The 20195-nt window shown below is 45.2% G+C and overlaps 1 protein-coding gene across 3 annotated transcripts in view; it reads right to left on the minus strand.

Annotated features, from left to right (window-relative positions):
• Positions 1–5803, minus strand: part of atp2b1a (ATPase plasma membrane Ca2+ transporting 1a) — a 30800-nt gene extending 24997 nt beyond the window's left edge. For all 3 annotated transcript variants that reach the window (XM_040174868.2, XM_040174867.2, XM_040174869.2), the window contains exon 1: positions 5342–5803. The gene's annotated coding sequence lies outside the window, so the exon portion shown is untranslated. The remainder of the gene's footprint in view (positions 1–5341) is intronic.
• Positions 5804–20195: the final 14392 nt, after the last annotated feature.

The following is a 20195-nucleotide window of genomic DNA, read 5'->3' on the forward strand; positions in this document are numbered from 1 at the left end:
GTGCCCAACCGAAGCCCTTTTTTACCCACAAATACAATCAAAAGGACAAGTGTTTCTCAGGAATCGGGCATTCTTTTTGTCATCGTGCACGTTGCAACGTCGGCGTGCAAATGTTTGATTGGGCGCTAAAAGGAAAGAGCAGGAACATTTGCCTTGTCTTCATGGGCGGAGCACACGTGCGGCCTATAGTGGTGAACGCAACGCTCCGCGCGTTCCATTTCCCCCCCGTCTCCCGCGTTCCCACCCTCTGACCCTACGAGCGGGCAACCACGCCAAGATGAAGGAAGTGCCAACATTTGCTGCGCTCCGACAGTTTCGGGTTGCGGAGCAGGTCAGATGTCACAACAGTGGAAAAATCATTGTGATTGGATCTCCAAGCCAACAGCTGGCGTGATATGGTGGAACGGCACAGGGCCGAGGACAACCCTCTTCAACGCAAACCGAGCTCAGAGCGAAGGGCCGGCGTCTTCTTCTAAGTCACGAGTCTCCTCCCCGCCGTGAAGCTATTTGCGGCCGCGATCACGCACATCCACACCTCACTGAACCCCCCCTGCCCCTCTTCCTCACCCAGCGAAGAGGTCGCGGCAAATAATGGAAAACGAGCGGCTCGGACGACAACGGCGAGCATCTCAGAAACATTCTCATATCTTTTGTTTCCACGCAAAAGGAAACCCTCTGGCAGTTTGCACGCCTCTACGTGCCGACGGCTCGATGCCGAAGTCAAGATAGCAATTCAAGGGATCCCTCTGCAATGGAGCCGCCTAATGCGAGGGGGGGGTATTTTTAGCTTCCACTAGACTACCCCCACTCCTCCTCCCCCCTACTGCTAGCCATTGCTGAACTGGGTCAGGCCATGTAAATGTGGAGGGTACAAGATGAGACACCCAGTCCTTCTTGTGCGCCACTCCACACCGCAGACCGGAACCTCAGCGTGGCTCCCGCTTCACACCAACACACAGTCGGAGGTGTCGCAGTCAACACACTTTTACCTTTCAGCGCTTCGTGTACGGAGCGAGCGACACGCGATGTAAAATGATAATGAACCGTAATCTTCTGACTCAGGTCTAAAAGCGGAAGCAATTAACTAGGGAAGAGACACGAACATGTAGTCCCCCGCTTTTCTTCTTCTTTTAAAAGGATGCTTTTGAATTAATAGCCTCATCCGATATTGATTAAAAACAATCATTTGATAAAGTAATTTACTTCACATGCAAATGAATGTTTCCAATGTGAAACAGTGAAGTTATTAGGAATTACAGTGATATTTTGTCCTATTTCTCCTCCCAATAATACAAATGGGAAGGTTGCATCACAAAAAGGATGCGCGTGAAGCAAATGAGTCTCCTTAAATCAAAACACGAAGGAAGTATACGTTCCAGCTTTTGGGCCCCCCAAAATGCCCTAAAATTCATTCAATCTCCGCATGAATGAGTGAGGGGACTGACTTATTCCTGTTAAGTGTGTTCTTGTTAAACATGATACGCTAAAATATAGGCGAGAATATGGCTGATGTGGACCCTGATTTATTAGGTCAACCTCTTAGCATTTTAGCACTACATAAAACACAAGATCAAAGCATGGCAGGGTTTCTTCACATCAGTGCGGCGTCATATCCTATAAAAGATTCTAAGTACCAACAATCAATCGTATTTGTCGCAGCCTTTTAATAACGTGGAGTCCTCGTTAAACCGTGACCGTATTAGAATTCTTCTTTCTTTTTGCCAGGGAGGATTTCACTCGGACGCTACAGGGTCCTTGGCGCCCAAAGGATGAAAAATATTCCCGAAACGAAGCATCTTTCATCGCGGCACTTTGAAGATGAGAGGCTCTGAGTGCTTTGTTATGCCTTATTCTACACAGCAGCTCGGTGGCCTGAGGTCGTGCCGCCCTGCCATTTGCCGCCGCGGTGTGACCTCGCTGTCCTTACCATTACAATTTGAGAGGCCTCCCCGAGAGTTGAGCATTAAAGTCACAACATCGAGGCCTGTGGTAGGGAATCCCATTTCTAAAAGGCCCGAGACGTTGGACAACGCTGTCATGAACTAAAGTGGAAGTTAATCAAGTCGGAAAGCCAATGCCGGCTTGGATCGGCCATGTTGCCATAGAGCATATTACATTATTTTGGCAAGAAACCAGCCAAAGCTGTAAAACGTATCATGCTATTAGTGTTTTTACGGCTGAGTGACAATACCAACCTCATCCCTCAAGAGGGTTTCAGTCTGACCATCCGCGCCGTCACCGACACACAGAAAGTGCATTCAGTGCCGTGATGGTGGTGTCACTAGAAGCCCCAAGACAACATTGTGAGGGTGGATTTGTCCTTAGATGGTGAGAGATGTGCTCTTAAAATAGGATAATCTTTCACCCTAAAGAAAATACAGAACGTTCCGCTCGCTTTCATTTAGTGACACTGACGTAACCGAGAATTTGTTGGTTACAAAATACTTCTACTAACGTAGTCGCTTTTTCTTTACATTTTGCAAAGGTTGTGATTGTGCACTCGTTGAATAGAGCAGGAGGACGAGGCCTCTCTCCACTGGCCCCCGTGGCCGGGCTTCAGAAAACTGCTGCGATGACAGTTTGGCTGCGTGGAGAAGATTACAATGAAACCACTTTGGAGCCCAGCCGTGTTGGTTCCGTTTCACATATTCAAAGATGCCATCAGGTTTAAATTATAGCCCGGATCAGCGTTATTCAAGACTAACACGCAGGCACTCGCACGACAACTACATGTTCTACACTACTTTGATAAGTGACACGTCAAGCCATGAAGCCCACCAGCTTTTCACAAATGCCAAAACTAAAGAGTAACGTCTGCAGGTTTGACGTTAGGCACAGTCAAACCTTCTAGCTATCTTGGTGACTAATTGATGATATTTAGCAGCGTATGCCTGCATTATTTTAATGTGAAGCATCAGAGTTAATCCTAATAGCTTTTCTGTCTTTTGTCAGAACGCAGCATATTCACTTTGATACACAAATGTAGTAAATGTGTACTGATTCGTATACTTGCATAATAAATGGGAATGTAATGAATGATTCAGAACTCTGTAACCTAAACCGTTTGTTTGGAGTAGCCTTGGACTTACAATCCACACAGAAGGCAAGATAAGCAAAATGTCATCCAAACTAAGTAAATGTTACCATATACACGTTGTACTCGTAGACTCTATTTAGCCTTGTCCCTTAAGATTATTAACAAATTCCGGCTCGTCTCTAAAACAATTTTGTTGAACATTTTTCAACAAATGCTGCTACTAACAACAATCTTACCACGTTTTTAATGGTATGCTAAAGTGCAGAGTTAGGGACAGAAGTAACTGCCTGGAATAAAGTAGACTCACTGCATCATCGCTATGTGTCTGCTCCAAAAAAAAAAAAAAGACGTGAGAAGCAAACAGCACTTATTTTAGCAGCAAATATTAATTAGTTGAAAAGCACACAGTACCAAGCATGGCTAATTAATTGTGGGTGCACCTAATGGAGAATGAAACACAGCCTTTTCTTGAAAAGCGGTCGGTCTAGCAATCCTAGCAGGACCAGCAATCCTAGCAGGATTGCTAGACCGAAAACACGATTGAGGAAAACACGATTGTGCTGAACCCCACAGCCGAGGAGGTCAAGTGATCTCACCTGAGATACGCTTATTTGGGAAAACGGTAGTAAGAAAATACAAACTCATACCCGTCTGGGTGAGCACAGCAGGCCATTGGGGAAAAGCACGGTATACAGAGGAAAGGGAAAAGATATTTTTGCCCTTCTTGAGTGACAGCAACAGTCTGGGATCAAAGGGCTCGGACAGTTAGTGGTTTAATTGAATCACATCAAACAAACCCTGAAATCTCTTCATCTGGACGTGAAACATCCTGGAAATGTCATTGAGCAAAATACTGCAACAAGGTGTTTTGATTTTAACTCGTGACCTTTATTACAACTATATAACACCAGCTATTACATTACATGTCATTTAGCGGACGCTTATCCAAAGCGACGTACAATAAGTGCATTCAACCATAGGGTACAAACTCAGGAGAACAAGAAACAAGAAAGTGCAATTTCCTCAAATAAGCCAATTTACAATTTTCTATAGATGAGTGACGTTACAAGTACAATTTAAGTGCTACAATTTGTTAGTCTTTAGCTATGTGATGCGTCGAGTGGCATAACCACACACACACACACACACACACACACACACACACACACACACACACACACACACACACACACACACACACACACACACACACACACACACACACACACACACACACACACACACACACACACACACACACACACACACACACACACCAACAGTAATCAATTCGCGCCAGGTGGGGAGCTTAGAAGAGAAACACGCGATAATTCCGTTACGATGCATCGAACACCGGCAAATGCGATTCGACGAACCGACGCTTGCCTCTGACGTCACGAGGTGACGTTATTGTGCGGCATACAACGGCACAGATATTCCTCCAATTAAATATTCATTCTATATACCCCCCCCCCCCCCCGGCCCCTACCCTCATCCCATCGGTTTGGAGACAAGTCAGTCCGACACACTTTGAATACGCACGCGTAGGCTCGGTGAATACCGTGACCGGTGGTGCTCGACCCATTCCCGGTGCGTTACGGTAACAGCGGATTCCGGTTAACGTCTATTAGCCTGAATCGCGTCCCGTTAAAAATGCGAGAGACGGGGTGAAACGCGGGTAACGGCAACCCTCCCGCGGCGCTGTGCAGGTCCTCCTTTTTGAGGTTTTGCTGTCGTTCTTTTTCACACGCGGTCTCCCAACGATGAGACTCGATGTCCGCGGGAGGCTGAAGCGTGAAATCCAACGCAAAAAAAGGGAGTTAGCGTGTGGTGTTAGCCGAACTAGCCTCCCGCCGCCTTTAGCTTATGCAGAATGAAAAATAAAAATGTTAAGTTAAATGCACAACGACTACTTCCAAGAGCGTGACAAGTCGGGAAACTTGGCCCTGGGTAATGCACGGGTCAATGTTATCTTAGCGCAATTAAATGAAATCTGGTGGCATCCCGGCTGATTTGGTACCTGGTTTTGGAAGAAGAAGAAGAAAAAGAGACGCCCAGTGCCAGTATCTCTCCCGAGATATAACGTTGGCTAACGATGTTAGCTTGGTCTAAAGCTAACTAACCAGGGCAGCTACCCACCGGTGGCCAGCCGTCGTTGATCATCGTACACATACATGGAGGCTTAACCGGTCAGGGCTTTCCTCTGCAGCGTAAACCTCGGAAGCAGCCCCCGCGCCGTGAGGCATTTCGTCGCGATAGCAGAGAAATTACAACAAAAAGAAGAAGAAGAAGAAAAATACTCACTCCGTTCTCTGAAGAGCACCCCAGGTCCCTTTCTCTCTGTAACTCCCCCTCAGTCTCAGCAGAGACGAGACTCTCTCCCCTGATCTGAGGTGAAATCCCGCCCACTGCGCTGTCACAGCCACAGAGGAAGTCTCCGGCCGGAGTAGTCAAGATAGTTACCCTCCCACTTGAGCCCGCGGGCAGCCAGCTCTGCTGAACCGGAAACCACGTGACACCTGCGTGCCGCTGCGTTGTAACGCAGGTTAGACTTACGGACGTCGAGTACACGTCTAACGACCAGTATTTGTCGTCTAACGCTAACGTCCTTTTTAGCTCGAGCGTTACTTATTATATGCACACGAGACACAATGTTAGACACGCAGCGTGCTCAAGACTAGCGCCTTTTCCTCTAACGCAGAATTTGACAAAGACGGAAGTGTACCGGCCGGAATCATCTTGCCTCGCCTGGTTCCTTTCTGTCACAACACCGCCGGGGACATTTGATGCACGTCAAAAGGAGGTTGGGTATGGACCGCTGGTGTGGATTCCCATTGGTTTAGACGGCATATCAGTCGCCTATGGAAACGGTCACGTCATGAAACACCCCCTCCCCCTGTTCCCCTTTACTCAGTGTCGATTTATAATAACAGGATTATTCAACAGTTCAACCCCATCATGTGATGCAGCTTGTAAAAAGCAAAAACCGAAACCGTACTGCCACATCGCTTTTGCTGTGCCTCCACCTAGGCTACACAAGTCTCTTCCTTTGGCGCCTAATCAAACCTGACGTCATTCTTTCCATGACGTGGCGCTTTTCTTCTTCTGTGGATTCAATGACTCCATTCTTTGGTCCTGTTGAAAAGACTAACACACTTGGCAATCAGCCTTCCCATTACAAGGATCAAGCGACAGTGAGATGCAATGAACTGCATTTCATTAGAATGTAAGCAGAGGAAAATCTTCCCTTTTTATCAATTCACTTGCAGACTTGCACAGTAAGGTGCAAATCAAAATGAGCATAAGTCAATGACTTAAAAATATGCACAATACAAATTTCAGTATTTATTTTCAGTTAAGGTGAATAATATTTCAGATGCACCAACCAAATTGGGTAAAGACACTGACAAATTACTTCTTACTTCTTAAGCCTTTATAACTACGTGGTTGACGCTTCGTTGAAAAAGACACGAGTGTTGGTTGATGATAAACAGAAAACAACTTAGGCTGAGGTCAAATCTCAGTGTAATATACTTGCTGTCTTGACATAATGGGATTTATCATTAACACGTTAGTCTCAAGTGCGAAGAAGCTTTTCTCTCTTCAGATCTGTGAACAGGCAAAAGGTTCAACGGGTTTACACCCGTGTGCAACCTTGAATTTAGTTGTAAAAATGATTTTTCAGAACTTGCTGGCTCACGTCTTTGTCAACGGTTGAAATGTTTTTTGAATGGAGGAGAAGAAGCAGGAAAATCATTTATTACGTAAGTTGACTTGCGCAATTATCTGCTTGAGTTAAAATCAGAAACAGTCAGATAGATAGATGGATAGATCCAACGGCAGCAGGCCTTCAGCTGACTTGCGGTGCTCCGTGGACCTTCAAACCCCGTAAAATGCTCGAGTGTAGACGAGATCTGTTTCACGCCTTCTATTTTACAAGCTCATTTTCAGTGTTTTTGGTAGTTTCCTGATTGCCATCCTGGGAAGATGTCACTGTAACATGACACTGGTGCTGCCCATTTTTCTCTGTTTGTCTTTGGCTGTCCATCAGTCTGTTTATCTTTCTTCTTACTTTTTCAGATATTGCTGAGCCAGGGGAGGCACTTAACAAGCATGTAATGAGGGGAATGTTAATACAGCAAGCCTATGGCCCGCGGTAACTAATAAATATGCCTTAAGATCCCAAATTAACGGCTTACATCTAAGCCATCGTAGAATTTAAGCAGCGAGGCTGGTTGAGTGGCACCAACCAAACCAATAAATGGTCCGTCACACAACCCCACATTCAAGGGCAAATTGTCCTTTTTACAATTGTGTGTGCATGATTTCTACGTTCATTTGTGAATCTGACAGGTGCTAGCACTTTTTATGTCTTTGCGCTAAACTAAGCAGCTGCTACCTGTTGATTAAATGCATGTGTATAAAGTAAAAACAGCATTCCTCATGCAGAACTTAATAGATTTTTCCAGACAGCGTTTTCCTTCTTGTCAGCAGTGTGACGCGCATTATGCATCTAAATGTGGTCGGAAAATAGACAGTATTCTGCTTTGTGTCATCGGAGACTGTTTGTTCAGTTGAAACCACTTAATCTCCGCTTCAATCCAATTAAACACTTTGGGACCGCAGGAGTGTAAAAGACTGAAGCACCGCACAAAGGACCTTTTAGCTGTATGTGTCCACACAACAATCTGTGGGCTGTCTGGTCGTCTGATTTGCTAATGGTGAAAATTCATTATCTGTTTCAGGGGGGGGGAGCATGCATCTGCAACAGAAGCTGTCTCAGGAAATGGAGCATTGCGTAAAAAAGAATTGTACAGACCACTTTCCCAACAGATGTTGTCAGAATCTGTTGATTCAGGTCTTCAGTGGAAATTTGCCATATGCTCTGGAGCGTTTGGTGAACTACTGTAAATGTCAAGTGACAATCGCCTGTCTGCATGCTAATGTGTTGTTCCTGTCGTATTGAGAATACATCAATGATGTGACTCGCTAAATCATTCTCCCAAGAGGCGACATTTCCTTCAGCGTAAGTTTTGTATTAGAAAAAAAACAAACACTCAAAGCATTAGATTCATTTAGGTCAAAGTAAGACATGCTTTGACAGAGAAAGATGTTGCAGAAAACAAAAAGTGGACAAAAGTGTGATGCAATTTGACAAAACACTAGATAGCCATGATTGTGTGTGGGCTGTCTGTGAGTGTGTCCATCCCAACATAGAACTTTAATTATTGGGGTGAAGCCCTGCACAGTAAGAGACGGGACGAGTTGACAAATAATTGCAGGTTCAGTCATAGAGTGTCTAGCAACTGCCACCGGGGGAATAAGTCTGCAGCGAGAGCGGAACTTACTTGCGGACACGGCGTCTTATCACAGTTTTAGATTGCACGCTGCTGGGAACTGATTAAGACATTTGCACAACTCTGGACAATGGAAACGCCAAAGTGAATGGAAACAATAAATCATGAGCCGCGGAGAGATTATCAGTTATTCCCTCGACTATTTCTACATAAACACGCAGCCGCGGTGGAAATGGCGATGGTGCACTTGGAGATCAAGTGGAAAAAAAAGCCAACGTGAAGATGTTTCATTGCTCAACTTGCACAACCAGTTCCTATCAGGGAGGACAGGGCTTGTAGGGTTATTGCTTCCTTTGGTCAACCAATCTTTCAACGCCCCTTGGCCTCTTGTATGCAGGTTGGATTTTCCACTGGCTCAGCACATTGGCAAAGAGTTGGACGTGGCGGCGGCGGGGGGGGGGGGGGGGCTTCCGTTTTTTTTTTTTTAGAGGAAGAGGAAAAATTGTGTTGCATAAAGACTTCTGATCGGGAGATGATGATGTGTGAGCATTTTCCAATCGCAAGTAAATGAAGGAGTCCAATTCTGTGCTTGCATTTCTTAGTTGTGTAATCTCCGTTGGCGTGTTGTTGGACCTATCATTGCAGCAGGAAGGTTGGTCCATCAATCAGGCAAAGTTTATATTAAGGATGCGCCTCGCTCATTGTAATAACAAAGCTTTCTTATCTAGCACGTCATTAGTCCGCCACAATTACTGTAATCACATTTGCCCCGAAATCCACGAGAGTCCAAACATTGGTTTATGTCTGCTGGAAGAATCATCAATTATATGATTAACACACACACACACACACACACTCTGCTGGCTGACAAAGCAACCGGAGGAACAGACGCATGAAATTGCACCTACGACGCAGGTAAACATCGAAGAGAAGTTCTGAGCTGACACTTTGCGAAGCAGTCACACACACACACACACAAAGACCACTTGTGTGAAGGAGAGCTGAGAGAGAGAGAGAGAGAGAGAGAGAGAGGGGTGGTGGTGGAAGGTGCGGTGGTGGTAAGAAGGGGGTCTGCCATGACTGCGCCGCTCGCCCAAGGCTTGTGCATGTTTGTGTTTCCAGCTACCCTGGAATTTACTGCAGGCACTGGCGAGGGCAGCCACAGAGAGGTGAACGGCCTCTAGGATAAAGGCCAGAGTTGTTGGGAAAAGAGCAGCGGAGAGAAACGGAATTTTTAAAAAAAAAAGGGAAACAGAAGTTTTAGAAACGGAAGAGAAAGACACAAAAAAACAGACAGGACGGAAAGGGAGTTATTGTTAAAGAGTCAGCAAATAAGTGTGGACTGGAAATAGAGATGGTAACACAAAAGCTATGTGTTTGTGCAAGGGAAGGAGACAGTGGTCTTACTCAGCCCTGAGCCAGCAGCATTGAGATTATCTAGCCAAGTTTCCACTTGCAAACAATAATTCACCTCAAGTGCCCATTGAGGTTAGACTTTGTCAGGGCAGCAACCCACCCAGGCCAATTCAAGGGTGGGTGAGTGGAAGAGTGTGGGGTTATTGTATGCCCTCACCATATAAACGTGTGTGTGTGTGTGTGTGTGAAGTCATAGAACGGTGTTAGCAGTGTTGGGGGGTAACTGCCACTGCCTTCTAGGACGTGTTTTCCATGGCCTGTTTTCCGTCGATGTCTTCTGTATTTACATTTTGCTTGGCTAGCGGTAGAGCTGGAAAGTGTATTTTATTCAGGCCACTGAACATTTACTCGTCGTAAAATGTAGGGCATATAAATAGTCTCGATTCAATTTCGGCCAAGGCACAGAAACCACCTGAGATTTCACAATTAGACTCATGGAAAACGCGGCCGTTAGAGTCCAACGGAAAATGACATGGAAAATGAAGTACAAAACTACTGCAGTAAAAGCTCAAAAGCAAGGTGGGGACACTTACTGTACACTGGGTGAGAACTGTAACAGTTCAGGGTGTCTATTAGTCATTTATTTAACAGAAAGGACAACTTATAAAAGAAAAGCTCTCCGCCAGAGGTGACTTTGGACAGGCAGCAATTAAGACTTCAGTTGCTCAGTTAGGCGTGGAGCCCATCAGCCCTATAAATGTGCTGCTTTCTTCCCCCAAAGTGTGAGCAGCGCCACTTGGAACAAGGCAAAACAATTAATGGCAACTTAATTACAGTACCACGTCGGATTTATGCTTAACCCACAGAATGTGCAGAGAGAAGGGGCACTTTAAAAGTGCTTGCTTGGATACAAGCTGGTGCAGAGCTTTTGCAATGTCCAAAAGCAGAGTGGCATGGACCGGGCACAGATGGGGCACAGAGGAGTAGTTCCAATGGGAACTCAGTGCCCTTTACACCCTATTGCTTCCATTTTCGCATGGGGGCTTTTCCCCTGGGAGGGAAAGAAGGCAGAGGAAAGGAAGAGAGCAAAGGAGGGTCACAGAAGAAAGCCTATGGATCTGCAATACAACCCCATGTGGGCACACATTCATGATGCACACACACACACACACAGATTGCCCTGCTGGAGGTAATGGCCTCGACACGTGTGTGTGTGAGGTGAATGGTTTTAAAATGGAAGCAGAATGTTGTGTCAATACAATAACACAAATTCTGGGGGATCGTTTTGACACAAATCCAACCACACTCGCCATAACACGAGCACTGTGAAACAAGCATTTTCAAGCTTTTAGATAAAACTGGTAATTGAACTGTGGAACTCAAACCCAGTTGCAGAAAAGCCAATAAAAAACAGTGGTCCTTATAGGATTAAAGGATTTCGAGGACCCTCAAACTGTCTTTTCCATCTTATCGCGCAAAACCAATGTGGCATGTTGGTCGAGATGAGCTGTAAATGTGGGTAAAATCATACCCCTGCTTATTTACATGTCATTTCCCCATCATCATTACCACTGGCACACCCCCCTTACCCCGATTTAGAGAGAGAGGCAGATCCAGTATGATCCTACCATAGCAGATGGATATGTCAGACATGCCTGCTTGGGCTTATGGAGATGCTTAGTGGTAAATGTAATGACCTGCATCCGTGTGTGTGTGTGTGCGCGCGTGTGTATGTCATCAATCCACTGTTCCAATTACGTAGGCAGGGACTGTCTGGGGAAAACTCGTCGCTGCGACAGAAACGCCCCTCGCGCCCAGAGCCATTTATAACCTAAAATGTTTGTTCCCGATTGAGAGACCACAGAGAGGGAACCCTTTGTTATACAGAAACGGAGCGGGGGAACAACTCTGTTTAGTTTGTGGGTTAAAAATGACAAATTACCAACTGCTATGGCAAGTCAACACGACAGAGAAGAGCTGATGACAGAGAACAGCCATTTCTCCACCCCGACGAAAACAGAAACATCGCAGCGGTTTGATACGATTGACACGCCGGTGCTGACCTGGTTCGCTTTGATACAGGAAGTCAGTTTCGTGTTTTCAGGTTTAAAAATAACACAAAGTGCCCTCTAATTAAATTAGAGAACATACTGACATGGTGGAATAAGGCTGTGGTTCAAATAACACGTGTGATGCCAAGCGGTCATTTAAAAAAAAGTTCCATCTGCTGTTTGTTAATTACAAACTTTCCAGGAGTTGTTGAGGCACAGGTGAGCTTTTGGACGAAACGCTCGGTGAAGGTTTTGCCTTTCGTCGTCCGTCGCTCGACCGCACAATTCACTTTAACCGCGTTGTGTTTGTTTAATTGTCCCCGAGCCTTCCCTCTCCTATTAAAGTCACAACCCTCGGCTGCTGTCTTTTTACGGTCGATGGAAACGTTCCTCTCTGCTCGTGTGCCGTGTAAAGAGCAAGGCAGGAGGTTTCCAGCGCTGCGTGTGTAGAAATGTGGGAAGCGTCGGGAGGGAAGGGAGGGCATGTTTATCAAAGCTCTTTTGGTGGGCTTCCTGTTTTGACCTACGGGAGGGCCAGAACTGGTGTTTGTGTGAGGAATAATGATTGTGTGTATTATGTTTTGGGAGGAAGCATTCGAGTTTGTTCTCGGGAAGTTTTTATTTTTTTTTCCCATCCATGCCACTTGTGACGTAAAGATGAGCGGAACAATGAAACAATGTACTGTATGTAAGGACCAAGCGTTGCATCTGGGGAACGTTTAGTCGAGGAGCATTGAAGTTTTGCTCTCGCTCTCTCCTTTTTCAAAACCTCCCCTTGCTATTTGTCAGATGGCGCCTGGTGGAGTCTATCCATTAGCGAGCGTTATTAGAGGCAAAATTCCACTCAGATCTCCGGTACGTGAGAAACCATAGAAACAGACAGGCCTTTGTTTCTCGTGCTCGGGAAAGCGTCCCGCGAGCTGGACTGAGTATTACTGCTGTGGCAGATGACTGGTCCACTCACACATTCGGCGTCAAAGAAAGAAAAAAAAATGCTTGAAAATTAGAAGATTATCTGCCATCTCTTCTTTTTGATTAACTGTCCACAGAAATCATGATTTTTTATATTTTGGATGCTATTTTGTAAGTTTGGCCTGGCTCTGTCCAAAGTCAACACAACTCTTTAAAGCAGCACCTTAAAAAGTACGAATCAGTCAAGGTAGGAGGCATAAATGAATGAGCTTTGAGCTGACGGCAGACAGGAAAGTGGTAATAATCTCCTTTTCTCCCAAAGTACCGAACTGAATTTCTTTATAGTTCTATATGTCACAAGTCAAGGGTGAAATTCACATTGTGGAAAATTGACTTTAGCCCAACTTGAGTGGCACAAAACCTCGTTGGAGTATTGTGCTCGTAGCCCAGTTAATAAGGGCTACCCTACTTTCAGCGCCAACAGCCCAGTTACAAAGACACTCCAAGTCAGTCCAAGCAAGTAAGGGCCACTGTGAGCTGGAGCGATCCCCCGGCCCTAAAACAAAGAGGGAAGAGTTGTCACAGAGAGACATATTACATGAATATTTCAGGCATCTATCTGACAAGCTTGTCCTCAGTGACTTACGGGATCTTTCTCAAGGACACCTTGGCAGGACACACGACTGTTAATGAGTACCGACTGCAGTGGTGGAGAAAAAACCCGTCAGTGGGAAAATCATGCCACATTACTGCATAATACAATCTTGTGACCATCTGGCCACACGCATTTCTCTGCAAACTAAAAGGCATGCACACGTCGTGGCACGGCTGAATTAAATGTAGTAAAAAGTATTCTATTTTTTGTATTTTTAGGTCTCTTCTATTTACACACGTCTGTTTTCAAGGTCTGGTTGCCAAACACTCGCCTGAAGGCTGTTGATGTGCTCCAGGCTGGAATGAAACAGGGGGTTCTTCTCAGTTTACTTCCCAATGTCAAACAAGAGCCTCTTGACTGTCAAATCCAGGGGAGCACAGACTACATACATTCCCCAGAGCAGTCGCATCGAGGAACTCTTTGCTATAAAAGGGTAAAAAACAAGGGACGGGGAGTACACTGTGGTGTGAGGCTGCAAGTCATCATCGATGTTATCGTCTGGAAAGTAATGTTCGATGTGCTGCTGGCCGGCACAGAGCCAGTTTTAGTAGATGTTGATTGCTATCATTACGGATGGACTCTTTTGATCGAGGGGCAAACTGCGGGGGTGCTGACGCAAAGTGGAAAGCAATCGAACTGAGAGGAAAACCAATCCAGGGAGTAAATGTGAGGTGTCACGCACATTCCTCCTCTTGTCTTATCACCCTCCCGTCGAACGAGCGCTCTGCGTCGTTTCACCCCTCCACTTCCTTCCCTGTTTTTTCCGTCTCTCTCCGAGACGTCGTCCCCGCTCCCCGTTTATGTAGGTCACCTCCCAGAGGGATGACAGAGACGCTCCAGGGTGATGGGAGTCACTGGCAGTGGTCTTAGTGGTGGAAGGAGAGAGCACCGGGAGCGTCGGCGCCGCAGCCGCGCGGCATTGTACCTGCTAATCTATAATGCACGAGCGCCAGCAATAATAAATGAGGCCGGTGAGTAACCTGAGGAACGTGAGGGACACGGAGACTTACTCCGGCCTCAGCCTCCTTTTCCTTACCGGCAGCCATCTCCTGTTGTCGGCCGACGGAACCTTTCTCAGAAAACATGGAACATGAGGCTCACCGGTACGCGGCTGCATTGAAAACAAACATGCCGGCGCTCAGATGACGCCAACGTACCAACCAAGGAACCAACGAAGGAACACTGAAATGAAGACGGATCAAGCAGGAGTGGCCTTTATTACGTCACTAGCTGATGTTTGTGTATTCGTTGGTTGTGCTTTAAAATAAAAATTGTGCAACTCTGTATTTTATTTAAATGTATCAAATACCAATTTGAAAGAAGTTGCTTGTTCGGATGAATTCATCATCCAAATCAACAGCTTTTTAGTGGGTTTCAGTTCATTATAAGTCATTTACTGATTTTTCTTCACATTTAAACAAGGGACTTTTTTCAGCCAAGAAGCTCTAAAAAAAACACCCTAAACTACTACTAAACAGGACCAAGACGCAGACACACACAGTTATCGACCAGCTGATAAACTCAGTGGAGCATTTAGCAGCTAAAAGAGCAACATATTTCCCCAAAGAGTTGGTAGCGACACACACAAACCATTTTATGATACTCAATCCACCAGCACACCAGCACATAGTAAAAGTGTGTCCACTATTTTGGGCACTTCATCCATATTATGGATTACAACTAAATCTGCCGCCTCATTTCCTTACTATAATTTTTTTTCAATCCCCCTTGTGGGTCCCGAGCGTGCTGTAAGTGCAGCAGTAAAAATCTTTAAAGCAGCCTTCAATTTAGCCAATTTACTGTCCATAACTTCTATCTGGCTGGGATGAATGAGCCTGTGATCCGCCGGCTTAGCATTAACTCTCCATGATGAGCTCTTTTGAGTCAGCTGGCTCCCACAAAGGGAGCACTGTACCCAAACAGCTGCCGCTGGCCACACCGGCCCCGCGGCTCACTGCAGCCATTTGAAATCCAACACCGCGGGGGGCCCGTCCCACCTTTACAGTAGCAATCAATGACCGGCACTTTTGACAGGCGACACTCGCTGAGTAAAGCCTGACAGATGGGAAAGAGCGACGGCTCTGCGTGTGTGTGTGTGTGTAGGAAGGACGGAGCGTGGGCGGTGGACTAGTGAACTAGTGAGGTTCACCCTCACGCCGACAATGGCATGCTTAGTCACACACCTGATGGACTGTGAAGGAAGAAAGCGTGCGTGTGTGTATGTTTGCATGGGGGGGCCGATTGACTCACGAATGCCCCGAGTGACTGTGCTGCTTTTTCTTTCATCGTTCCCTCATTCCCATCCTCAACTCCCGCAATGATGCACAGCATTTATTCAATTAGAGCCCCCTCACTTCTGAGTGGCCGCCGAACTGATTTCTGCCAGCGCACAAAAACCGAGCTGCGGGTGTGTGAGCACAAATCTGCCTGGAAATCGATGTGGCAGCATAATGCCACGTGAGCATATGAATGGTGAGTCAGCCCGAGAGGAATAGGTGTCGGTACAGAGCGAGCGTGACTATTAGCAGATAGGAGAAAGAGATCGGGGGAGCGACCAGAAGATGGAAAGCAACCCAACCGAGAAAGACGTGGAGGAGGACTGTCACGTCTTGTAACTGACAAACTAAAAGACTCGCCACATTAATGTTTTGTGGCAACATAAAAAAGCCAATTCAATATAATGTGCCTTATGTGGCGTCTTGAATAAATGAGTATGTAGAGAGGTTTGTGTAGAAACGCTTTCCTATGTGACTGTTGCACGTAACCCTCGGCCTCGATGTGCTCCACGTTGACTAAACTCAAGTCAAACACATTGTACTACGCTGTTTGCCCAAACCTGACAGTAGATTGCTGACAAGTTTATCAGCAAATAGAGAATTGATAACAGCCGTGCAGGCACCTGAACGGCCCATATGTCAATTTGTCGTAAGGTGCACCTGATTACAGCTAATGCCGATTCTATATTTACTGCATACAATAATGCACTTCAGTTGGTAGCGTTGGCAGCTTACGTACTAACTAACAATGACAGAGTGACAGACTGCACTTTATAAACCAGTGTGCCATTACTGCCATTTCAACCATGTATCAGGGCGGCCACATGTGATTCTCTGTGCATAAAGGACACTCTTCAATTCAACAAACCTTGTAAATATCAGAAGGCTCTAGCAGCAACACTGTAGAATCCACTAGTTTGAAAAGCCTTCTCCCGGTTGGTGTCTTCCGTACACATGAACCAATTTAATCTTCCCTTTCAAAAAAAAAAAAAAGCCCTGTTGAATTTCTGCTACAACCGATGACAATGCAAAGTCGTGGAATCACACTTCCATTTACCACCCTCAGATAGCAGAGGCAGTGTCACGTCAGAGAAATGATTTCTGTACAAATCCACTTTCCAAGCCTTGAATGACACGTTGTGTGGCAGCTCCCCAAAAGACCTCTTGTGATGGGACTCATTAGTACTTTAACACTCTCAACATTGTAAGTAAAATGCATAATACACCATCTATAGTCATTATGAAAGCTCATTTGGGTTCTGGGAAAGTTTTCATCAGTGAATTACACATTTCTAATTTTAAAGCGGTGAGGGAACTCTGAACATATACCTCCTAAATCATTCAAATTGTAATCAGTATGTGATTATATGATTGCATTAATTTACATGAAGAGCTGCACTTACCCATTATTGTCATTATCTATTACTGCTGGTCATTTTCTTGATTGATCAATTTGTTCTTTTGTCCATAAAATGACCTTCATGATGTCTTTAATTTCCTTGGGTTGTCCAACAAACAGCATAAAAAACCCAAATTAAATTTACTATCAGCAAAAAATCAACAGCAAATCCTTATATTTGAGAATCTGCAAACAAAAGAATAAAGCACATGTGTCAGTGTACAGCATCTGATTTGTTCAATGCCACTACTACCAGTACTACTATTGTTTCCTTTGTCAGACTGGATCGGGAATCTGTGCGCTGTGTGAGCACCGTGAACGTGTTTAGGAAATATCCATCAGCACATCTAAGACAAATTATCCCATAGGTGCTTAAGTCCTTATTTGGCCTTGAAACAGATGAAATATTCGGGTCGGAGAGATATTTGACACCTTCAGTCTGATTAAACAGGAAAATGAAACATCTGCCATCAATCAGAATGGACGTGACACTGGCAAGGTCTCTCTGATTGGATGTTTAACTACAGACAGTGATTGATGAGTCATCCCAGGCAGAATAACCCACCGGCGGCGGCGGCGGCAGTCACCCTCGGGTCGATTCCTCCTCGGATGAAACACCAGCTGAGTTCTGAGTAGACTTAGAGGGGCATCGGGGTTGGGACTGTTTTAGTTTGAACCTAATTATTTATTCAAACGTATTCATTGGAAATGACAGCTGTTCTCGTGTCGGAAATGAGTACACTTACGCCGCCGCATACAGACGACAAACCATGGTGCTTAACCCCTACAGGCCATTTCATTTCAGTTATTAGAGACAGCTTCACATCCCTGAGCTTAACTGCTCCATGCATGGCCATTTCAATACAGCAGCCACCTCCCCCAACACACATGGATTTGATAAAATAACCTACATAAAAACTATAGTATATGAGTCCAATCCATTCATTACGCTCAAAATCGTACACTGCTTGACGCCGATAAGCACCGCCAGAGAAAATCTTTGATATTTGAAGACTGGAAAAAGGCGTGTGGTGCTTGTCTGTGTGTGATTATGATTAGCAGAATAATAATTCAACGATTCTTTGCAATCTTTCACGTTCATCGACACAGACTAAAAGTTTCGGGAAATGAGCGAAACAGATTGACTGTGAATTTGTGCTCGCACGTTTTTCAAAAAGAGACCAAAAGCCACGACGAATACAACTACATCCTTATGCGTGAAACACTGCATCTTCTGATCCGGTCACATAAGACACATCCCAAAAAGCTATTTTATTGTCATATGTCCTACTGGTTAATTTGCAAAGCTTATGTTCCGATATGCTGTGGTTGCATCTGGTAATCCACAGTAATGTGAGACTGGTGAATATCTCAATATAGTGACCTATTTTAAAAGTTAACACGGCTAGCATGCTGACATGGCTTATCATCATACAAACTCGCAACTAGACAAGTCTCTTGTGTTGCAATAATGTAATGAGCACTGCAGAAGAAATGTGTGCATGATCAACCTTCCTCAGTATGTGTGAGTGTGTGTGCGCACTGGTCTCTGCGGGCAATTTTCCATGTGGTGACGTGCAAGGCAAACACAGCTTATGGCTTCAAGGAGGGAAGAGTAGCATGTCCTTTTATTGTATGCAGGGTCGCCATGGCAACACAACAGGAAGCGGTGCGCCTGCAGAGTGGATGTGACCCCTGTGATAGAATCAAAGGCAGCGTCACCCACTCACAACTTCACAACTCTCAGAGACGAGCTGACACACAAACACGCACACATCCACGCTATCTTCATATTACAATGTGCGTCTGAATGCAGGTTTTTTTGACAGACGCAGGACAACCCTGGAAAGCAACAGGAGCGCGACCGTGTCCTCATTGAGACACGGACGTAATATGATAGAGGAGGGAGGGAATGTTGTGCCTACCCTTGAGCACAAAACACTTTATAAATAACTAAGAGACACATGCTCAAGGCTCATTAACATTATTATTCCAACACACACAAGTATGTACACACACACACACACACACACGCACACACGGGACATTAAAGATATTAATATCTGTCAACATCTGTAATAAGAAGAAGCAGCTACAGAAAGATAATTGCTGGGTGTATGTGTAAAGTTTCCACACAAATCATCCACTCTTCATGGATACAGGTTGAAAATAGAAAAATGGTTTGATCCTCAATGAAATACTTACTTTCTGTGGGAAAACACAACACTTTTTTCCATCCATAAATAGCCAATGCCGATTACCAGACAGCACGCCTGTGTCTTTGGGTGTGTGTACTATATGTTGGTAGGGGTCCGTCCTGAACTGACCCTGGTGCAGTGATAACATCATCATGGTGCAGAGCTACTACCTCAAGCGGCCCCCCTGCCGTTTCCAAGGCAATGACCAGGGCCGCTCACTTTCCACCTCAAATGCATCACAAGATCTGTGTGTGCGCTGTGTATTGTATTGGCAACTGCACATTCACATACAATACATGTAGTGTCTGTCTGTGGTTTGTATCCGAGTGCGCCTTTGCATGTATGAGCACATGGCTGCAGCGGTTGTTCAAGTTAAAGAAACGCTCATGGGCAACAAGTCAAGGTTAATAGATATTTGTTTTTGCACGGTCGTCTGATCGAGGGCTAAAAATAAATGTGAAATAACTGAATCACATAGATTCACAGTGCCTCAGTGCATGAGAGAGAGAAACAAGCATGCACCCTCACACACACATATGATCATATTGGGTCTTCTGAAAATTACACAGTACAGATAATATGGAATACATTTCTGGGACCGCCTCTTGCTCCCCTGTGCATGCCTTTCAGCTGCTGATGCAGAAATTCAGAGGAACCTTTTACAAGCTGCTGTGCTGACATTGGGCATTTTACACAATTTTAACCAGGTCTCAAATGAGTGAGAAGCCATAAATTATTTTGTGTGTGTGTTTGTGTGTGTGTATGTTTGTGTGTGAGATAAAGAGAGAGAGAGTATAGGGAGTGCACGTCTGGTAGCTTCTGCGTGGTCTCCTAGTAATGAGAACCAGGCCCACTCGAGTCAGATAATGACTGCTGATATATTGCGTTCCTATTATACACTTGCCTTGGAATCTTTATGATGGATTTAATTGAATAAAACAAGCAGGGAAATGTGTGCTTCAATGTGTTTGCGGTTATATGTGTGTGTGTGTGTGTGTGTGTGTGTGTGTGTGA

Source organism: Gasterosteus aculeatus, chromosome 4, assembly GCF_964276395.1.
Source record: "Gasterosteus aculeatus chromosome 4, fGasAcu3.hap1.1, whole genome shotgun sequence".
In the NCBI taxonomy this organism is placed as follows: domain Eukaryota; kingdom Metazoa; phylum Chordata; class Actinopteri; order Perciformes; family Gasterosteidae; genus Gasterosteus; species Gasterosteus aculeatus.